Raw genomic sequence first — 20,468 nt, 5'->3', positions numbered from 1 at the left:
ACGGCGCACCTCGATCTAATAAAGGAAGCCACGTTTTACTGGGTCTACAGACACTTGTGTTTGCAGATGGCTTGAGATTAGAGGGGTTATCAACTGTGAGCATAACCGGGCCATGGGTCGTTTCAGAGGAATGATCCCATACACGAATCCCTTGGACATTGAAATCAGATGGACAAAATACTAAAGAGGCGACACAAGAATTGGGCCTTAGGGAAAGAGGCCTGGGGCGCATGAGCTCGATTTAGACCAAGCGGTCTTGGGCCATTTAATGGGCCTGGTTTTTCCTAAGGAATATGGTCCAATATTTCAGCATCCATTATACTTGGATAAATCAAACCTTAATTTACATTAGACTAATTGATTTATTCAAAAACCAAATAAAAGATTCACCACATCATGTAAATCTAAATTGGAAAAAACCAGAACACTTCATGCTCAACGAACACACAAACCACTTGCATTTGAAAATCAGATCTACTACTCATCAACGTTGAGTTCATACACTTGGTCAATCTAACAGGAGAATACTTTAAACATTCAACTAAATATCAAAATACAACAGTAATTCTAAATTTGTTTGGATATTAAAACCAACACCTAAAACAGCAATACTATGAGAAGAGCTCATTGTAGACTGACTGACTGCTAGCTCGAAATAATTTAATCAAAATCTCACCAAAAAAGAAAATGCTACTCATCTAAATCAGTCCATGCTGCAGTAAACCCAATCAGTCCACACATGTAAACAGGACTTCAAACAATCTAAAACACCAATAAGCTAAATTAGAGTACCTGTCTAGACTTACAAACAAGATTCAAACCAAATCATAACTGAACAAATAAGCATATCAAAGAGACTAAGCTACTACAGAATTGCATGATCTTGAGAACTAGAACATCATTCAATAAACAACATGTGTCTCGAATTCCATCTTGATTACATGGCTTTAGATTTTGCACTTCACACGTTAATGAGATCCGAGAAATACCTGGGAAAATTAGAGCAAAAGAAGAGTGAAAGAATCAGCAGCAGAAGAAAGTGCACTTCAGCAGACCAACACAGCAAAACCAACTTCCTTAGACCATTTGAATACCAAATAGTGCAGAAAAACCTTTGAAACTCTTTAACTACTGCTAACAGTGAGATTAAAGACCAATTCCCAGTAGTTTTTGACCTCAAAATGATGCAGAAATTTTAGTATAGTTTTCAGAGTATTTCCTTTAGCCGTTTCTGATTTTTTTTAGCACTAGTCTCTCCAGTCTCCTCTGGCTATGAAGGAAACATGCCTTTTATAGAAAGCCCTTAGGGCAGCAGAAATAGTTTTACCATTTTTCAATCAACCCTCCCCCAATTTTCATTTTTATACTTTTAAACCCTGATTTTAAAACCAATTTCTGAAACTACCCAACCCTCTCTTTCCTGGAAGTTTCGCATTCAGTTTTTAAAGATTCTCTCACTTTAACTCCCCCAAATACCCTTTATCCCCCTGTTATTTACCCTCATGAACCAGATATGGATCAAGTTGACCCAACAATCAACCCAAAACCCTGGGCTTGCAAACCCGAATAGACCCTCCCCTCTTTAGGCTTCTATTGACAGAGCCCAAGTCCAATACAAAAATCAAAATAAAACCCACAAAGAATATAGGCTAATGTAGTTACAAAAACCAGAATTTTATTGAAACGAAACAAAACAAAAGAGAAGGAATTAATCAAGCCTAACACGAAAACTTAAAACAAACGTAAACTAACATGCTTTTAATTTTAACATGCAAACAGAAAGATGATTTAAAAGCAAAAAAAAACAAAAAAAAAAACAAGGAATCAGAAAGAGATGAGGATGAGAACAGAACAAACAACGAGAAAAGATGGGAAAAGAGCGATGGTACCTAAATATGAGACGGACAAGGCTTGAAGGGATCTCCGACATATCCGATTTGGGCTAAAATTGGCAATAATTGTGTGTTCTCGTTGAGAACAAACGAATTATACCCATTTTGGCCTTATTCACTCTTGGAAGCATGACGATTTGGGAGATTTGGGGATTTAAGTTTTGGGGTGTTGGCCTCAGATCTGAAATTCGACGCGACGAAGAGGGATTTTGGGGGAATTGTTTTGGGGTTTAGGACGAGGAGGGGCTGGGGGTTATGGGTTGTAATTTTGGAGGCGGTTTGAGGTGGCGCCGCCACCGGAGGGGGTGAAGAATTTAGGGCGGCGTTAGGGTTAAGGTTCAAATGAAGAAGATGAAGTGGAAGGGGTACGAGGTTCTCTGATGGAATTCGGACAATTTTAAACAAGATGGGGGAAGTGTTTAAACCGTTGGATGATGGCAAATGAAGGGCCCGGATTTGTTTGGGCTGAATGAACTCAAAACGACGTCGCTTGAGTCGTCTTGAGACCTGAAGGATTTAGACCGGGTATGGTTCAATTTTGGGCCTGGAATTCGAAAGGTTTTTTAGGGAAACTCGTTTGGGCTGGCTGAATTGGCTTTGAAAGCCCTTCTTAAAATCTCTTTTCCTCTTCTTTCTTTTTAATTTCCAATTTTCTTTTTCTTTTCAAATTAATTTAAAAACCTAAATTAACTCTTAAACTAAATTAACTTACCAAAATAAGCTAATTACTCATCATAGTATTTACAAAAATTAATTAACTCCTAAATTAAAAGATAAACTATAAAATTCAAAATTAAAAAGTTAAAATGCAAAGTGAGTTGTTTTTTGTGATTTTTTCATTTTTGTAAAACAACTAATTTACTAATTAACCTAAAAATGTAAAAAAAAATCCTAAATGCAATGCATGGTATTTTTGGTACTTTTTCATGATTTAAATAAAATAAACATGCACAGATAAATGCAAACAATTAACAAAAGTCCTATGAAAAATCTACAAAATTGCAAATAATGGGAAAAATTTATTTTCTTGAATTTATGGGAGTAATTCCTATAGGGAAAAAATCACGTGCTCACACTACGCAGCCTACCACCTCTCCTACTTCTGGTAGGAGCAAGGGGAAGTTCATCTACTATAAGGACATTTCGGGGATCAGGGTTTGGAGAAGACATAATTGTACGAAGAAGTAGAAAGTATTGGATGGCAAGATGTGGAAAATTTTTCTTAAAAGAAAAGACAAAGGATGTATTTATACTCGGAAGCAACCGTCACACAAAAAGGTAATGATGGAAACGTCATTATCAAAACTGTCACTTCGTGATTGATGCAGCCGTAAAAAAGCCTTAAAAGGCGCTGAGGAGTTGCAGAACCAATAGTAGGACACCACGTGTCACATGCATTAAATGGAAGTGACATACGATGCGTCGGTTCAGAAGAAGGTATAATGATATGAGGGAAACGACGACAAAAATTCCCGCTTTAATGAGATCCACTTCCCAAATATTCAATTGCTGAATAATTGGCAAGTGGGGGACTATCTGTATTGGAGAAAATCAATATTACACTTGTAATTAATTATGTGGCTGACGTAGCAAGACATGTGGAACAGTACAAAAGCGACGGCTGGAGAAGAAATACTTAAAGAGACGCGAGTCTAAATAGGTATGAGCAAGGCGTCTAAGAGACAAGAATAAACGGTTGCTCGGGTCTCTTTATAATATAAAGAGATACCAATGGAATGAATCAAGACAGCAAAAAGTACAGATTCTTTAACCTTCAATTAATGAGTATGAATAATTAGAAACGTTATAGAATCTTCATGAGACAGTTACGATTGCTAAATATAACGTTTAATTAATATCATTGATTGCTCATTATGACTCAATTATGAGAAGGAAGAGACGTTGTACTTAGAAATAACTATAAAAGAGGGAGAAATGACATTTGTATGCACACGTTCTGATTATTATTGGAATATGCTTATTTACTTTGCTTTATATCGATTAGTTTACTATCTCTCGTTCTAATTTTTCCTTTTTTATTACAAAGATATTCTTTTATTTGATTATCAGAAGCCCGAGTACTTCTAAAGTAAGCTTTGACCGAAATTCCTATTTTCTGGTTAAACACAAAGGTCTCCTCTTCATTGGCAGTAAACTTGCCTCTCTTTAGGTCTGGTCTCAAGTAATTTGTCCGTCTTAATCTGCAACTCTTTCCACATCTCAATAAACCTTCAGTTAACCATATAAAAAACCTTGCATTACTATAACTAGTAGGTAGTCATAACATCATATATGTAACACACTAGAAAACAAATACACTCACATCCTAAGCTATATTGTTGAAGCAAGCAAAGTCATTTAATTAAAATGAAGCACAAATTAGAGAAGTGGTGTTGGATATATTTCATATGTTTCAATTTAATTTATACACATTTCTTATCACTTTTTGGTCATATTTTCTACTGAATATTCTCAACTTAGCTTTAATTATTGAGTTTTGTACTTATTTGGATATTAATGGATGATATAAATGTAACGACCCAATCGGTAGTTTTGAGCATTTGCACTTCGCTCGATAGTTTGGAGGCACGAGTAGCTCCATATGATGTAATAGGACTTATGTGCAAAATTTGGATTCATTCTGAGTTGATTTGATATGTTTCGGCGTGAGTTTTTAGAAGTCGAAAGTTCGAAAGTTTATTAAGTTTGATTTGAGGTGCGTTTCATCATTTCGATATTATTATGTGTGTTTTGAGGCCTCGAGTAGGTCCGTATTATGATATTGAACTTGTTGGTATGTTTAGACGGGGTCCCCAAGGGCTCAGGTGAGTTTCGGATAGGTTTGGGTTGTGTTGTGCTCGTTTTTCTTATGTTTCGACGTTTTTTCTTCAATCATAAATGGTACCACATTGAACAAATGAGCTCCGATTTCTATTTTTATTGAAGCATTAGATCCGTATAGTAATTATGGAGCCATAGCAAAAAGAATCATCAAATTTGGACATCGTATGAGGATCTTATGGTCATTTTACTAAGAATTGAGTTGCCAGATTTTTTTCAGATTAATTACGAAATTGCCACTGCTGCACTATTTCTAAATATTGAAACCAATATATCTCCTTCAATATAAGGTCAAATGGAGTGATTCAAGAGCCTAATTCGACTAGAATTTCACAAGGAATCTATTGGAGGTATCAAAAGTGAGTTTCGAGATCTTTTGGCACAAGAAATGAGGCAGAACAGTGTTAAAACGAGGGTTTTGTGCATTTAACATATTTTGAGTTGGGGAGCTCGGAATTGGGCAATTTTTCGAGGAGCTTTTCATCATATAAATTGGGGTAAGTGTTCTCTATTCGGTTTTGGTAATATTTCATGAATCTATCTTCGATTTTAGCTTTTGGTTGATGAATTTTAATGAAAAATTGGGGGTTTTGGCCTAAAGTTTCATAATATGAATTTTTGAGTTTTGAACATCGATTCGGAGTCGGATTTGAGTGAAACTAGTATGGTTGAACTCGTAATTGAATGGGTTGACGAATTTTGTGAGTTTTGTCGGGTTCCGGGGTGCGGGTCCGGGTTGAGCTTTTTGGCCGATTTTGGGCTTTTGATTAAAGATTCGACCTTTTTCGATTGGGATTGGTTCCTTTAGCATTGTTTGATGTATTTGAGTTGTTTTTGGTTAGTTTCGAGCCATTCGAAGGTCGGAACGCGTGGGATGGCATTTTTGGAGCATCGCTTGGCCTACTCGGCATTGGTATTGGCTCGTTCGAGGTATGTAACTCTTCTAAGCTTAGTGTTGAGGGTATGAAACCCCGAATTACGTGTTATGTGATTGGTTTTAAGGTGACTCACATGCTAGGTGACGGGCGTGTGAGCGTGCACTCTGTGAATTGGGACTCTGTTGTTCCCAAGGCCTTGTATAGTGGCCCTATTTGGGGAGATTTGTGTTTTCACCATGTGGTAAAGTAATTGAGCTATCAATCATGCTAAATATCATGTTTATGCTTTATGCTGATATTGTTTATACCCATAGTGGTTATTTCTTGCTGTCATATACTGATTTCCATTGATATTTTTGTACTCAGTCATATTCATGCATTCAAATCATATCTCAGTCTAAGTTGTTGTTATATATACATCATATCATTGTTGTCGGGCTAGATTCATGACATTGTGTGCTCGTGAGTGAGACTGGAGAGATTCATGACTGGGTGAGGCCGAGGGCCTGAGTGAGAGTGACATTTTTGGATCGGGCTGCACGCCGCAGCAATATATTGATTATATATGTATATGGATCGGGCTGCACGCCGCAGCGATATTGGGTCGGGCTGCTCGCCGCAGCGATATAGCGCTTGGGCTGAAGGAGTCCCTCCGGAGTCTGTACACCCCCAGTGAGCGCAGTCGACTATATATATATATATATATATCCGTTATTACACAATACTGAGTGATTTAGTGTGCTGAGTATTGAGCTTAGTAGGAGAGGATGCGAGGCAATGAGATTGGCTACTCTAAGAGTATGAGTACATGTATCGTCTCTGAAATACATGGCATTTACATGCATACATGACATACATGCATAGAGATGCATTTTCCTCATGCTAGACAGTATCACGTCATTCATTACTTATTATACACATTGATGTGTGGGTGTGGAGAGGCACTTTATACTTGTTATTTGGACAGAAAATGAGATATTTTATTTGTTGTGGAAAGTATATTTGGAAAAACTTATTGTTTTCAAACTTACTCGTACTTTTGGCATTTTCGATAAGTGATCTGGGATTTTCTTTCACTGAGATATTTCAAAAGCATGACCATTTTCTGGAATTGTGAACGAGCTGAGTATTTTATTTTTGAGATACCTTTTTTTTTTTACTTGTATTATGTTGTTATGAACTGTTGCGGAAATATTGGCATTGGACCCGATCCTATGTTAGCTCGTCACTGCTTTCAACCTAAGGTTAGGTCTGTTACTTACTCAGTACATGGGGTCGGTTGTACTGATACTACACTTCTGCATATTGCGTGCAGATGTCGGTTGCTGTTGTTGTTGTGCTCGATGGTTGCGGGACTTGAAGTTGTACCGGCGTCGATGTTGTAGCTGCCTCCTTTGTTCAGGGTAGCCTTAGCTTATAAAGCCCTATTTATGTACTTTTCAAACAGACTGTGTATTTGTTTCATTGTTGCTTTGTAAACTCCATTCATAGAAGCTCATGATTTGTACTACCAGTCCTTAGGAAATACATAAAATTTCGTAAATTACTTTCATTTAATTGTCTTGTTAATATAATTAAAATTGGATAATTAATAGTTGGCTTACCTAGAGGGTTGGGTTAGGTGCCATCACGACCAGTGGACTTTGGGTCATGACAGTTGGTATCAGAGCCCTAGGTTCATAGATTCTACAAGTCATGAGCAAGTGTCTAGTAGAGTCTTTTGGATCGGTATGATGACGTCCATATCTATCTTTGAGAGGCTACAGGACATTTAGGATATACTTCCCATCATTCTTTCCTTATCGTGCGATATTGATTCAGCTTGAAGCGTAACTCTTCGAATTCCTTCCACGCATTCGTATGCGCATGTGAGCGCTCGGTATCAACTGTACATCGACGGCTTGTGAGTCCATGAAAGAGGTGCGAGATGTAATTTCGGTATTCTTATGATTGTTTGTGTGATCCCTATGATTGTTTGTTGGGAGTTCTCTTTTACCAGTGAAATATGTGTTGCAATTTGAGTTTGGATCACTTATGAGAGTGGGCTTGACTGTTACGAGGATCAATATGAGATTTGCAAATGATTTGAGGCATTATATGGTTTGTGTTGCATGAACTTATGGAGGATTTAGTTGACTCTCACTATGATATTATGGTTGTAATGAAGTATGGGCATTGGGAGTTATGGTGTGTTTTGATCTATGGCTTTGAGCCAAGTGGGGGAGTGTTGATACCCAATTTTTCCCTATGTACTTTTACATGCAAAATACTTTCAAAATAGCATGTACATGCACATATAAGCATGCCCCAAGAGTGTTGGTATTTTTCCCTAATTTTTAAAGATTTTAAAATCAATTTATTGTCTATTTTTAGCAGTACAAAACCCAATAATTATTCTCAAGATTATCATTTTGGTGAATAATTTATTTCTATTCTCATATTTACACCAAAAATATAATTAAGGTGATTTTTGTATATTTTTACAGATTTATTGGGCATTTTAAAAGCTAAATTGCATGTAATTGCAATTATAGCCTATTTTACGATTAATGGCATTTTATAATTATAAAATTATTCCCGGTATTTTTAGATTAATACTTATATAGTATTTGTTGGCTCGAGGTTATTAATTTACTTTCAAAATCATTATTACTATTTTTATAAAATAAAAAGGGGAAATTGGCTATTTAACATTTAGCCCATTTCTATTTCAATTACAGCCTCATTTCCTTTCAATTTAACCTTAAATTGACCCCAATTCCGCCCCAAATTAAACCTAAATTACCCCACCCCTGACCCAATTTAAAAACCCACCCGGCTCCCCTTTGATCCAGGCCGTCAATCATTATGATCAACGGCCATAAATTCCCCTTTCCTTTTTTAATTCCCAAACCTCCCTTGACCTAATTCATTTCACCTGAGACGCAGCCTTCGAACCCTCTCGAACCTCTCCAAAACCCTAATCATTTCCCACCTTATCTTACCATGTTTTTACCAGAATCCATGGCGTCTCCGGCCATGGACGGTCTGTACTCATCCTTTCTCACCATCAGACCTAAGCTATTCAAGGTTTGAAGCCCGACTTCGATGGCCCTCTTCAGATCCTTCTCAGATATGTAGATCTATGGCTTCTCCGGCCATTATTCCGGCATGTTCAAGCAATATGAGTCTTTTCGACTCAGGATCTGACTCTCCTCAAGACCTTTCTCATTTCTAGGGTTTTCTCTACAACTCTAAGCCGTCTGAGGTTCTGTACTTGCTTATTTTCTTAGATCTGTGATATGTCTGGGCTTTACTTGATATTTTAAAGGTTTTCCCCAAATTTCCTTTTCAAAAGCGTCAATTTCGATTTTAGGGATTCTGAAAAAGTTTCTTCAAATATCTTTCTGATTCTTTCTGTTCTTTAGGTGATCATCTATGTTAGGCTCGTATGTTTTCTTTTCTACTACGCATGAGGTTGCTCTTTGTTTCTCTTTCTATTATCCAAGATTCTTCTATTTTTGTTGTTATTCCTGTACTCGCATGTTAATCCGTGTTGTTTGGTATATGTGTTTATGGTTGAGTTCTTTGATTTTTCACTTTACTGAACTCTATTTGTGTTCCTGCTAAGCATATTTCATCTACTTTTGTTTAAAACTCGTATCAACTCTTTCTTCTGAACTTGTTTAAATTCCGAGTTTTCTCAAACGTGTTCTCATGACCTTGAATCAGTGTTCTTTCTATCGTGTGTGTTTGTCTCTCATCAGTCTTTGGAAAAGACTTCTGAGCCTCTTTCAATGACCTGTTTTCTCACCTCTATTGGCTGACTCAATTTTAAACCATAGGATTTGGGGGTTTCTTTGGCAAGTGGTATTAGGGCTCCACTTTGGGACCCTAGGCTTTCAGACTCACTATGAGTCTACAACTGAACTTGAATCCCTTTTGCTTGTGACTCTAAGGCTTTCAATGTTAGACTCTTTTTCTATGTAACCTGACGATTCCTTCTGCTTGATTGGTATGCTTTATATATGAGAAACTTCTCTTTCAAAAGGTGTTTTTACCAACTAATTGATGGATTCTGAAATCCTTTTAATAAGGCTGATGAATTGTCACTAATTTTTCTTCGATTAAACCCCCTTTACCTTTCTTGACTTGGTTCATTCAAATTGAACTTGTAATTTTGGTTTCATGGCTGTTTGATTGATTCCCTTGCCATATTTGGCACAATTCATGTACTATTGATTGTTTTCCTTCAATAACTTCTATGTATTTACCCCTTTTTGTGCTACTTCGAAAGGTTTTAAGTAAAACTCCTTTCCTTAACTGGTTTTTTACCCGTTGGAATCAAAATCCCTTAACCAAAGGGAGACTGATTTCAATAATATTTCCTTGCCTTTCTTGCTTGCTTTCTGCACTATAAAAGGGACCTCACCTTGCATCTTAAAAAAGGACATCTAACGACTTCTTTCTTCACACAACCTTCGCACCACTAGTCTTTAAAATACTGGCACACTTGCAACTCTATTTTAAATCAATACTCTGGCTTGGGATCTTTTAGAACTGCTTTGCTTGCAATTTGGTTTCTTCAAGACTACTTTTTTTACTTATTTCTTCTGAAACTGGTATGTTTTGATTTAATTTTTGCCTCACCTCTATGTGTTTGCTTTATAGTTTTAGCATTCTTGTTCTCTTTACTGTGCATATTCAGTGATTAAATTATGTATGTTTTTTCCCTATGTCTATTTCTATTGTGAATCCCTACCGCTATTTTCCTCTATGTGTCTGAGTTAAGGTTTTGGCCTGGCAGTATCCAAGTTACTGCTCAGGCCTGAACTTGATCTTCAATAGATCCTAACTCCTAAGATGTGGCTAACAGGCTGGTCAGGGGTGTGCCAGCATTCCCAATTGCTGGGCATGACCATCAGCCTGCCATGGCTTTCCTAATCCCCCCCCCTGCACTTACACTTATTCTTAGACTCTTAAGTTCTGCCCCCCTCTTATGAGCCTTGCTTTGGGACCTGGAGCTCCCTCTGAACTTGGACATTCGAGGGCTGGCTATTCCACAATACACCATAATCTTAATTCTGCAATGTAATTGGGTGTAAGCACTGCCTGGGGTTCATAAAGCTCCTTGGAACTTTGACATACCCAAAGGATGAGAAACGGCTTTTGGAAATCTGATCCTGGAACGTTGGTTTAATCTCATATTGTTNCAACAATATGGCCGAGTACGAATCTTGCATCTTGGGGCTCAAGATGGCCATTGACATGAACGTCCAAGAGTTGCTAGTGATTGGAGATTCGGATTTGCTTATACATCAGGTCCGGGAAGAATGGGCAACCAAGAACTCCAAGATACTCCCGCATTTGCATCATGTACAGGAGTTGAGAAAGAGGTTCATAAAGACAGAGTTCCGGCATGTTCCCAGAGCCCAGAATGAGTTTGCCAACGCATTGGCCACTCTATCATCCATGATTCTACATCCAGATAAGAACTTAATAGACCCTATTCCAGTAAAGATTCATGATCAGCCAGCTTACTGTGCCCATGTCGAGGAAGAAGCAGACGGAAAGCCTTGTTTTCACGACATCAAGGAAATTTTTGCCGAAGGAAAATATCTAGAGCTTGCAAATGCTATTCAGAAGCGCACCCTACGAAGATTGTCAAACAATTTCTTCCACAGCGGAGAAATCCTGTATAGGAAAACTCCGGATTTAGGTTTGCTAAGGTGTGTTAACGCAAAGGAAGCATCCAAACTGCTAGAGGAAATTCATGCTGGGACCTGTGGTCCCCATATGAACGGTTTTGTCTTAGCCAAGAAGGTACTCCGGGCAGGTTATTTCTGGATGACTATGGAAACGGACTGCATCCAGTATGTTCGAAAGTGCCACCGCTGTCAGATCCATGCAGACATGATAAAAGTGCCTCCAAATAAGCTTAATGCAACAAGCTCGCCATGGCCATTCGCCGCATGGGGAATGGATGTTATCGGACCAATCGAACCTGCCGCATCAAATGGGCACAGGTTTATCCTAGTAGCAATTGATTATTTCACTAAATGGGTTGAAGCAACATCTTACAATGCAGTGACCAAGAAAGTCGTGGTAGACTTTGTCCGTGACCGTATCATTTGTCGATTCGGGATCCCAGAATCAGTCATTACTGACAACGATTCCAACCTCAACAGTGATTTGATGAAAGCCATGTGTGAAACCTTCAAGATCAAACACAAGAATTCCACAGCCTACAGGCCTCAGATGAACGGAGCTGTAGAAGCCGCCAATAAGAACATCAAGAAGATATTGAGAAAGATGGTAGAAAAGCATAAGCAGTGGCATGAGAAGCTGTCATTTGCTTTGTTAGGGTATCGCACCACAGTCCGCACATCGACTGGTGCAACTCCCTATATGTTGGTTTATGGTACGGAAGCGGTCATCCCCGTTGAGGTAGAAATTCCATCCCTAAGAATCATACAGGAAGCAGAAATCGACGATGCAGAATGGGTAAAGAGTCGTTACGAACAGTTATCTCTCATAGATGGAAAGAGAATGAACGCGGTTTGCCATGGTCAACTTTACCAGAACAGAATGACCAGAGCCTTCAACAAGAAAGTCAAACCAAGACGGTTTACACCGGGGCAGCTGGTGTTAAAGAGGATTTTTCCACATCAAGATGAAGCTAAAGGGAAGTTCTCTCCTAACTGGCAAGGTCCATACATGGTTCATCGGGTTCTGACAGGAGGAGCCCTCATACTTGCAGAAATGGATGGAGAAGTTTGGCCAAAACCAATAAATTCAGATGCAGTCAAGCGATACTATGTGTAACTATTTATGATTTCCTTATGTATTTGAACTACGTCTGACCTGATTCCCGTTTAAGAGGGGATACATAGGCAGCCTTATGGGTTCGGTCACAATTCAATAAAATTTTCATTTCCCCCCGCAATTGGAATTTGGGCAGAATTTTGAGGAGGACCCTCAAAATTCCGAAGTAACTTCAGTCGATCATTGCAAGCAGCCGTTAGAAGCATCAACCCACTAAACTGGGGCAGAATTTTGAGGAGGGCCCTCAAAATTCCGTAGCAAGAAAGGTCGCAATGTTTTGAACCACGTCGCGGTCGTTGGTTCATCTAAAGCTGTTTTTTTAAATATATATACATATATCATACCTTTAACAAAACTCATGCATGCCTATTATCGAAATCTCTTTGTTTGATAACGCTGCCCCGAGGGTACAAACAGTATCACCATAAACAGAGCCGAGCCAGTCAAGCGAAGCCAGCGGGAACGTGAACTAACCGGTCCCTTTACAAAACTCACGATTTTTCTTTGGATGCAGGCACCCAAGTCACAAATCAGCAAATCCATTTACACACTCGCACTTTCAGGAATACAACTCCCGAAATTATCACTTCACAACCACTATCCATACACGATATCCCCAACAGCCACAATGTCGTAATCAACAACGAGCTATCCGCTATCAGCTAAGAATCTTTTACTACTACTCGTCTCTCATCTTCCGCATAAGGCTACTATTCTGCCTTCCGAGGTTAAGCTCTACCTCCATTTGCTTTTCTTGTATTGCATAAGGCTACTATTCTGCCTTTCGAGACTAAGCTATGTCTCCATAATTGCATATGGCTACTATTCTGCCTTCCGAGGTTAAGCTCTACCTCCATTTGCATTTCTCTGCATTGCACAAGTCTATTATTTTGCCTTCCGAGGTAAAGCTCTACCTCCATTTGCATTTCTTGCAATGCATAAGGCTACTATTCTGCCTTTCGAGACTAAGCTTTGTCTCCATAATTGCATAAGGCTACTATTATGCCTTCCTAGGTTAAGCTCTACCTCCATTTGCATTTCTCTACATTGCACAAGGCTATTATTCTGCCTTCCGAGGTTAAACTCTACCTCCATTTGCATCTCTTTGCATTGCATAAGGCTACTATCCCGCCTTTTGAGACTAAGCTCTGTCTCCACTTGCATCGGCTGAAAGATCGCCATTTATATTTACACTTTACATCGCTGAAATATCGCCACCTTATTTAAGTCTTGCATCGGCTGAAAGATCGCCATTTATATTTACACTTTACATCGGCTGAAATATCGCCTTTTATTAAAACTTGCATCGGCTGAAAGATCGCCAAATCCTGCATTTCATGGGCTGAAAGATCGCCAAAATCATCCGAAGGTGTCATCGTTCAGAGGCATCATTTTCATAGCCCGAGAACATCATGCCACGGCCTGAGGACCCCACTTTTATCTCTGCATCGCATTATTCAAAGGCATCATGGTTCGGAGGCATCATTCTCATAGCCCGAGAGCATCATTTCATAGCCTGCGAATCCTTTATTATGTGTTTCATGGCCCAGGACACCATAGTCCGAGGACGTCATCCTAACCGTCCAAAGACAGCATTCATGGTCCAACGGGAACTTGCATCATGTTTAAATTTATGCACAACATATGCGCTCGTGTTTTATTTGCAGGTAAACCGGCTAGCAACGACCGTTTCAGCAGGAGCGATCCCGCTCCAGTTTCCGCAGCCTTTTTAAATTCGTAGCAATGCTACCCCGATCCAAATAGCTCGGGAAAAATCTCCATCGGCATGTTCCGCCGACGTCTCCTGAACTACATGCGGCCTGATTCCTGTAAAACTAAGGATATGTAGGCGGCTCAGGAACCCGAGCTCGGTCAAAATTCTTCAAATCGTTCGTTCGGTCAAAATTGGCCATCATATCTTTACCCGATAACACTTTCATCCTTCCCGGGTAAAGAGGGGCAGCTGTTGATACCCAATTTTTCCCTATGTATTTTATATACAAAATACTTTCAAAATAGCATGTACATGCATATATAAGCATGCCCAAGAGTTTTGGTATTTTTTCCTAATTTTTAAAGATTTTAAAACCAATTTATTGTCTATTTTATCAGTACAAAATCCAATAATTATTCCCAAGATTATCATTTTGGTGAATAATTTATTTTTTATTCTCATATTTGCACCAAAATATAATTAAAGTGATTTTTGCATATTTTTACAAATTTATTTGGTATTTTGTAAAGCTAAATTGCATATAATTGCAATTATAGCCTATTTTACGATTAATAGTATTTTATAATTGTAAAATTAGCTCCAGTATTTTTAATTTTATATTTATGACCTATTAATTATTTCAGTATTTTTAATTTACTTTTAAAATCAGCTTTACTATTAAAAGGGAAAATTGGCTATTTAATATCTAGCCCCATTTCTATTTCAATTATAGCGCTATTTCAGTTCAATCTCGGCCCCCAAATTAACCCAATTCTACCCAATTAATCAGCCCAATTTCAGTCTGGACCCAACCCGTTCCCCACCTACCCGTCTAAATCTGGACCGTTGATCACTCAAGATCAACGGCAAAAACTCATCCTTCCATAATTAAGCCTAACAACCTACCCTAATCCCCCTCATTCTCACCGGACCCGCCGCCCTGAAATCCCAAAACACTCTCAAATCCTCTCAACAACTCTCCGAAACCCTAGCCTCCTCCCACCTTCCTTCACCGGATTTTCACCGGAATCCATGGCTTCCCAGGCCATGGATGGTCTCTACCCACCCTCTCCACCATTAGACCTTGAGTGTTCGAGGTCTGGAAGGCTGACTTCGATGGTTCTCCCTCCGATCTTCTCCGATCTTCGATTCCATGGCTTCTCCGGCCATGCTCCGGCACATTCGAGACCCAGGAGCCTGATTCTTGACCTCTCCGACTCAAGATCGGACCTGTCTCCAAGCCTTTCTCATTTCTAGGGTTTCTCCGAAACCCTAAGCCATTCGAGGTTCTTTCACCGTTATTTGTTTAGATCTATACTGTGTCTATGCTTTTCTTGCCATCTAGAGTGTTTTCCCCAAAAGTTTTTGTCTAAATCGTTTCTCTCCGATTTTAGGGTTTCTAAAAGGATTTTTGAAAAAAAAATCTTTCTGATTCTTTTTCTTCTTTGCTTTATGTGTGTTTGTTTACACCCTGCTCGTATGATTTCTTTTATTTTATGCATATATTGTCTTTTACCTCTTCTTTTCTACTCCTGCTATGTTTTCACTACTCTTCTGCTATGTGTGCCTACCGTTTGATTTTTTGGACTCTGTTCATGTTCTTACATGCTTCATCTACTTGTGTTCAAGTTTGTATTATTTCCTTCTTCTGAACTCGTTTAGGCTCTGAGTTTTCTCAATATGTTCTTCATTGATTTTTCTTCCTTTGCGTTCAAGCATGCTATCATATCTAGTTTTTGTTGAGACTCAGAAACAAATGGTTTGCTTTCCATGTCTGATTCAATTGTGAAACCCTAGGATTTGGGGGTTCCTTTGAGGACTTTGATTTTTGTGTTCAAGTCAGGGTTCCACATTGGGACCCTGGACTCTCAGACTCATTATGAGTCTGCAGATTGAACCTGCATCTCCTTGCTTATGATTCTGAATTTTTCTTTGGTTAAATTCTCTTTTAAATAACTTAACAGTCTCTCCTTGATTTACATATTCGTATGTTTATATATGAGAACTCTTCTTTTAATAAAGGGCTTTGCCAACTACTGATTGATCCCGAATTCCTTTAATTGTGTTCACTTGATTGTTACTGGTTTTCCCTAATTGAACCTTTCTTTACCCCTTTTCCTGACTTGATTCATTCAAGTAAAAGTCTGAAATTTTAATTTTTACTGGTTGATTCCCTTTCCTTTTACAAACCGCGTACTATTAGTTTGTTTCCTTAAATAGCTTCTATGTACTTACCTTTATTATACTACTGGGAAAATATTTTTTCAAAATCCCTTTCCATAATTGTTTTTACCCGTTTGAAATCAGAATCCCTTAACTAAAGGGAAACTGATTGCAATGTTATCTCCTTACCTTTTTCTTGCTTATTTGCTACATTAGAAAAGGGGCTCGACCCTTCTGCATTGAAACAAGTTTTAAGCTCTGAAAAAAACTTTACAACTCTAGAACTTTGAACTTCTGAATCCCAAAAGTTTAATGCTCATACTCTCACACACCCACTTTCAGTCACAATACTCTTGCAAACTCTCTACTCTCTGCTGAGACTTTTGTGCTGCTTTGCTTGCAACTTGGCTTTTCAATACTGCTGTTGTACTTACCTGTTTTCCCTGAAATTGGTATGTCTCCATTTGATTTCAGTTCCTTCACTATGTGTTTACTTTACAGTTGTCCTATTCCTGTCTACTTTTCTGTTCATATTCTGTATTAAAGATGTTACTTTCTTTTATGTTCATTGTCTGTTATGAAACCCCATTCCCCCATTCCCTTTTGTGTGCTGAGTTAAAGTTCATGGCCTGACAGTATCCAAATTGCTGCCCAGGTCTGAACCTGACCTTCAATAGGTCCTAACTCTCAAATTTAAGCTGACAGGCTGGTCAGGGGTGTGCCAGTATCCTAGTTGCTGGGCATGACCACTAGTTTGTTACGGCCTTCCCTGATTCCCCCTCTATTGCACTTGCACTTATTCTTAGACTCTAAGTTCTGTCCCCTTCCTATGAGCCTTGCCTTGGGGACCTTGAGTTCCCTCTAAACTTGGACATTTGAGGGCTGGCCATTCCACACTGCACCATAATCTGATCCTGCAAATGTAATTGGGTGTAAGCACTGCCTGGAGTTCATAGAGCTCCTTGGAACTCTGACACACCCAAATGAGAAAGGCTTTGGAAATCTAATCTTTGGAAGTTGGTTTATTTCATGTTTCAGACTAGGAGTCTGAATTAGGCTCTCCTTGGTTGGAATTTTAATCTCTGATGTAATTTTTATTTTACTTTTCTGGATTCATTCAAGTTGTAATAATTTTTTTTGTAATACTTATGGGGTGTATAGTAAACAATGGGGGAAGGTCTCTCATGTTATGCATATGGGGTAGATATCATGTTTTAGATCTTTATTTCCGCAACCACAACACTTTCGTTTATGTTTCTGCATATAGAGATCCTGCCTATAGATTTTTTCCGTATAGATATCCTGCCTATAGTTTATTTCAATACTGCATATAGAAATCCTGCCTATAGTTTATTTCATTTCAGCAAACAGAAGCCATGCCTATAAGATTCTGCATTTCAACATATAGAAGCCATGCCTGTAAGTTTTTGCATTTCTGCATATGCATATGACATTAGGCAAAACAATCCATAGGCTAAGGAATAATCAATTGCATCCTAGATACCATGCTCATAGGATTCCTGCACTTGCAAAACCGTTTTAAAATCAGTAACGCTTAGAATTCATGCCTATAGGAGCAATCATTTAAATCTGATTCATCCGCAAGTCTAAAATCGGTAATAACATTATTAACATCTGCGGAATTGGTTCATCTCTAAAATCAGTAATCCTCCCTTAAAATCAGTATGTATCGCCTTATTAGACATCATGCCTATAGGTCTCACCTAGGCAAACTATTAGGTAATCAATTAATTATACCAGTCTTTAATAATCACAACCAGCAGGCAGGCCCAATTCGGACTTCTTATCTGAAAAATTTGTAATAAATCAGCCACCCGCCCCCCTTTTCATTTAAGTTTAATTAAAGACCTAACTAGTACATGCAAGTCATGCTAAACAATTTCTGTCTTGAATGAGGAGGCCCCCTTTGAGCCTTAACTGCTATGTGTTTTCCCCTTAATTGCTTTTATGTGTTTTCTTTGTCGCACTAGATTTTGGCCTTTTAAACTTCAAAAGCCAATATCCCTTCCCTTTAGGAATAGTAGTCCCAACAGCCTCCGGGACTGGTAGGATTGAGGCGGGTAGTAGCATGCAATAATTAACGAGACTATTCCGCGCTTTAGTACCTTAACGGGGTGGGAAAGGGTAGACATGGATATGATGATCACGCGATAATACCACGCGTATAATTGGTTACCGGGTGTTGCGTGGATGATCCATGTTATTTATAAACCTAGGATCCCCCTCCCTCCTTATGTACTTTCGTTATTGTTTTCTTTAAACTGTCAGTTTCCAGCTCTTTTAACCTTGTATTTCGCTTCAAATCATTTAAAACCTCTTTGAATTTCCGGCACTGTTTTCTTTTTGAACTTCCGCCCATTTCATTTCTTTTGTCTGATTGTTTGCACTCGTTATTTGATCCTTATTTTCCTGCACTTATACATTCTTTTAAACAACTATGAAACCACCCATTTCCTGACTTCAGCATGTTTATTTATCCTTTATACATTCCTACTTGTAATCGTTATGTGGAAGTTGTCTTGTATATTTACTTGTTTTAAAGTCACAATTGTAGCATGGCCCGGAACCACACTAGTGGATCTTGGGGGGTGCCTAACACCTTCCCCCTGAGATAATTTCAAGCCCTTACCCATTCTCTGGTTCTTCTTTCTTTTAAATTCTTAGTGTCCTAATGCACTTAATCATTAGGTGGCGACTCTTCTAAATCTCAAACCCAAATTCCCAAAAGGAATAGAGTTGTCCGTCCAAATGTCGTAAACCCGATTTCGCCTTTGGAAAAAGGGGGCATCGACACCAACTTGTCACGACCCTAAACCCAACCCGGTCTTGATGGCGCCTCTCGTGAAGACAAGGCCAGCCGACACACTTCCAATTCACTTTAAATAGTTGAAATAATAAACTCGAAGTCTTTAATCAGAAATAAAATCCCAAAATAAGCATTTAATAGTATAATTTGAGGAAAATAAAAACCAACACAGCCCGACATCGGGGTGTCACCAGTCATGAGCATCTAAAACAATACTAACAATCTGAAGTCTAATCCAATACTACATAACTAAATCAAAAAGAGCTAAGATAGAGGGAGAATGCAGTGGGCTGCGAATCGCCAAGCAGCTACCTAGTAAATCTCCGAAGACCTTCTGGAACTATCAACCCTCAGCAGCAGGACCTGTAGCGCCTGAATCTGCACACAGGGGCGCAGGGAGTAAAATGAGTACTCCAACTCAGTGAGTAATAAAATATATGAAGACTGAGTAATATAAAACCACGTAAGGCACAACATTAAGCTATAAAAGGCCTAACAAAATCAGTGAATATATATAAGCAGTGAAAATCTCATAACATCTTTTAACAGTCAAACAATATTTATATATATGAAAATGCAACAAGAAAAGGTAAACACATAATAAATGGCCCTCGGGCACAGTAACAACAAAATCAGCCCCTCGGGCAATATCACAGAACAATACCAGCCCCTCGGGCTATATCTCATATAACAATGGGTACCCGCGCTCACTGGGGGTGTACAGACTCCGGGAGGGCCCCCTTACGGCCCAAGCGCAATATCAAGCCATCTCGTGGCATCATAAACAGGCTCTAGGCCACATATCAATCTCAAGCCACCTCGTGGCATACAATCTTAGGCCCTCGGCCTCATTATCATAATCAGCACTGCTGCGGCGTGCAACCCAACCCAAAAGTATCCTAACAATACAGGCCCTCGGCCTTACTCAGTCAGAATCTCATAAGCCCCTCGGGCCACAACAAAATATGAAGCTCAGCTCAAATACCTTTGAAAATATCATTTAATGTGTTTATAACAGAATAACATAGCTGAGTTTTTAAGATAGTTAAATATAGTATGACTGAGCACCAGTATCAGTGAGGAAAATATCATTTAAACTCCCCTAAGGGTTCAAACAGTTGGCACGAAGCCCACATATGGCATTTAGCCCCAAAATATAATAATATTAAACAATTAACTATCAAATACGCAGTAAAATAGTCATACGGGATGGACTAAGTCACAATTCCCAACGGTGCACGACCCCACGCTCGTCATCTAGCGTTTGTCTCACCTCAACTGTGACGACCCGGCCGGTCTTCTTAAGAATTAACGCCCGATCCCCTATTACTGCTTTCCCAAGTCTATTT

The 20,468-nt window shown here is 38.9% G+C and overlaps 1 protein-coding gene across 1 annotated transcript in view; it reads right to left on the bottom strand.

Moving 5' to 3' along the window:
* The window catches only part of LOC109225977, a 59,989-nt gene that overhangs the window by 15,534 nt on the left and 23,987 nt on the right, over positions 1-20,468 (bottom strand). The window lies entirely within an intron of this gene.

This window comes from Nicotiana attenuata, chromosome 5 (assembly GCF_001879085.1).
Source record: "Nicotiana attenuata strain UT chromosome 5, NIATTr2, whole genome shotgun sequence".
In the NCBI taxonomy this organism is placed as follows: Eukaryota; Viridiplantae; Streptophyta; class Magnoliopsida; order Solanales; family Solanaceae; genus Nicotiana; species Nicotiana attenuata.
Note: the sequence above shows the minus strand (reverse complement) of the source record. Positions and strands in the feature narration are given on the sequence as shown.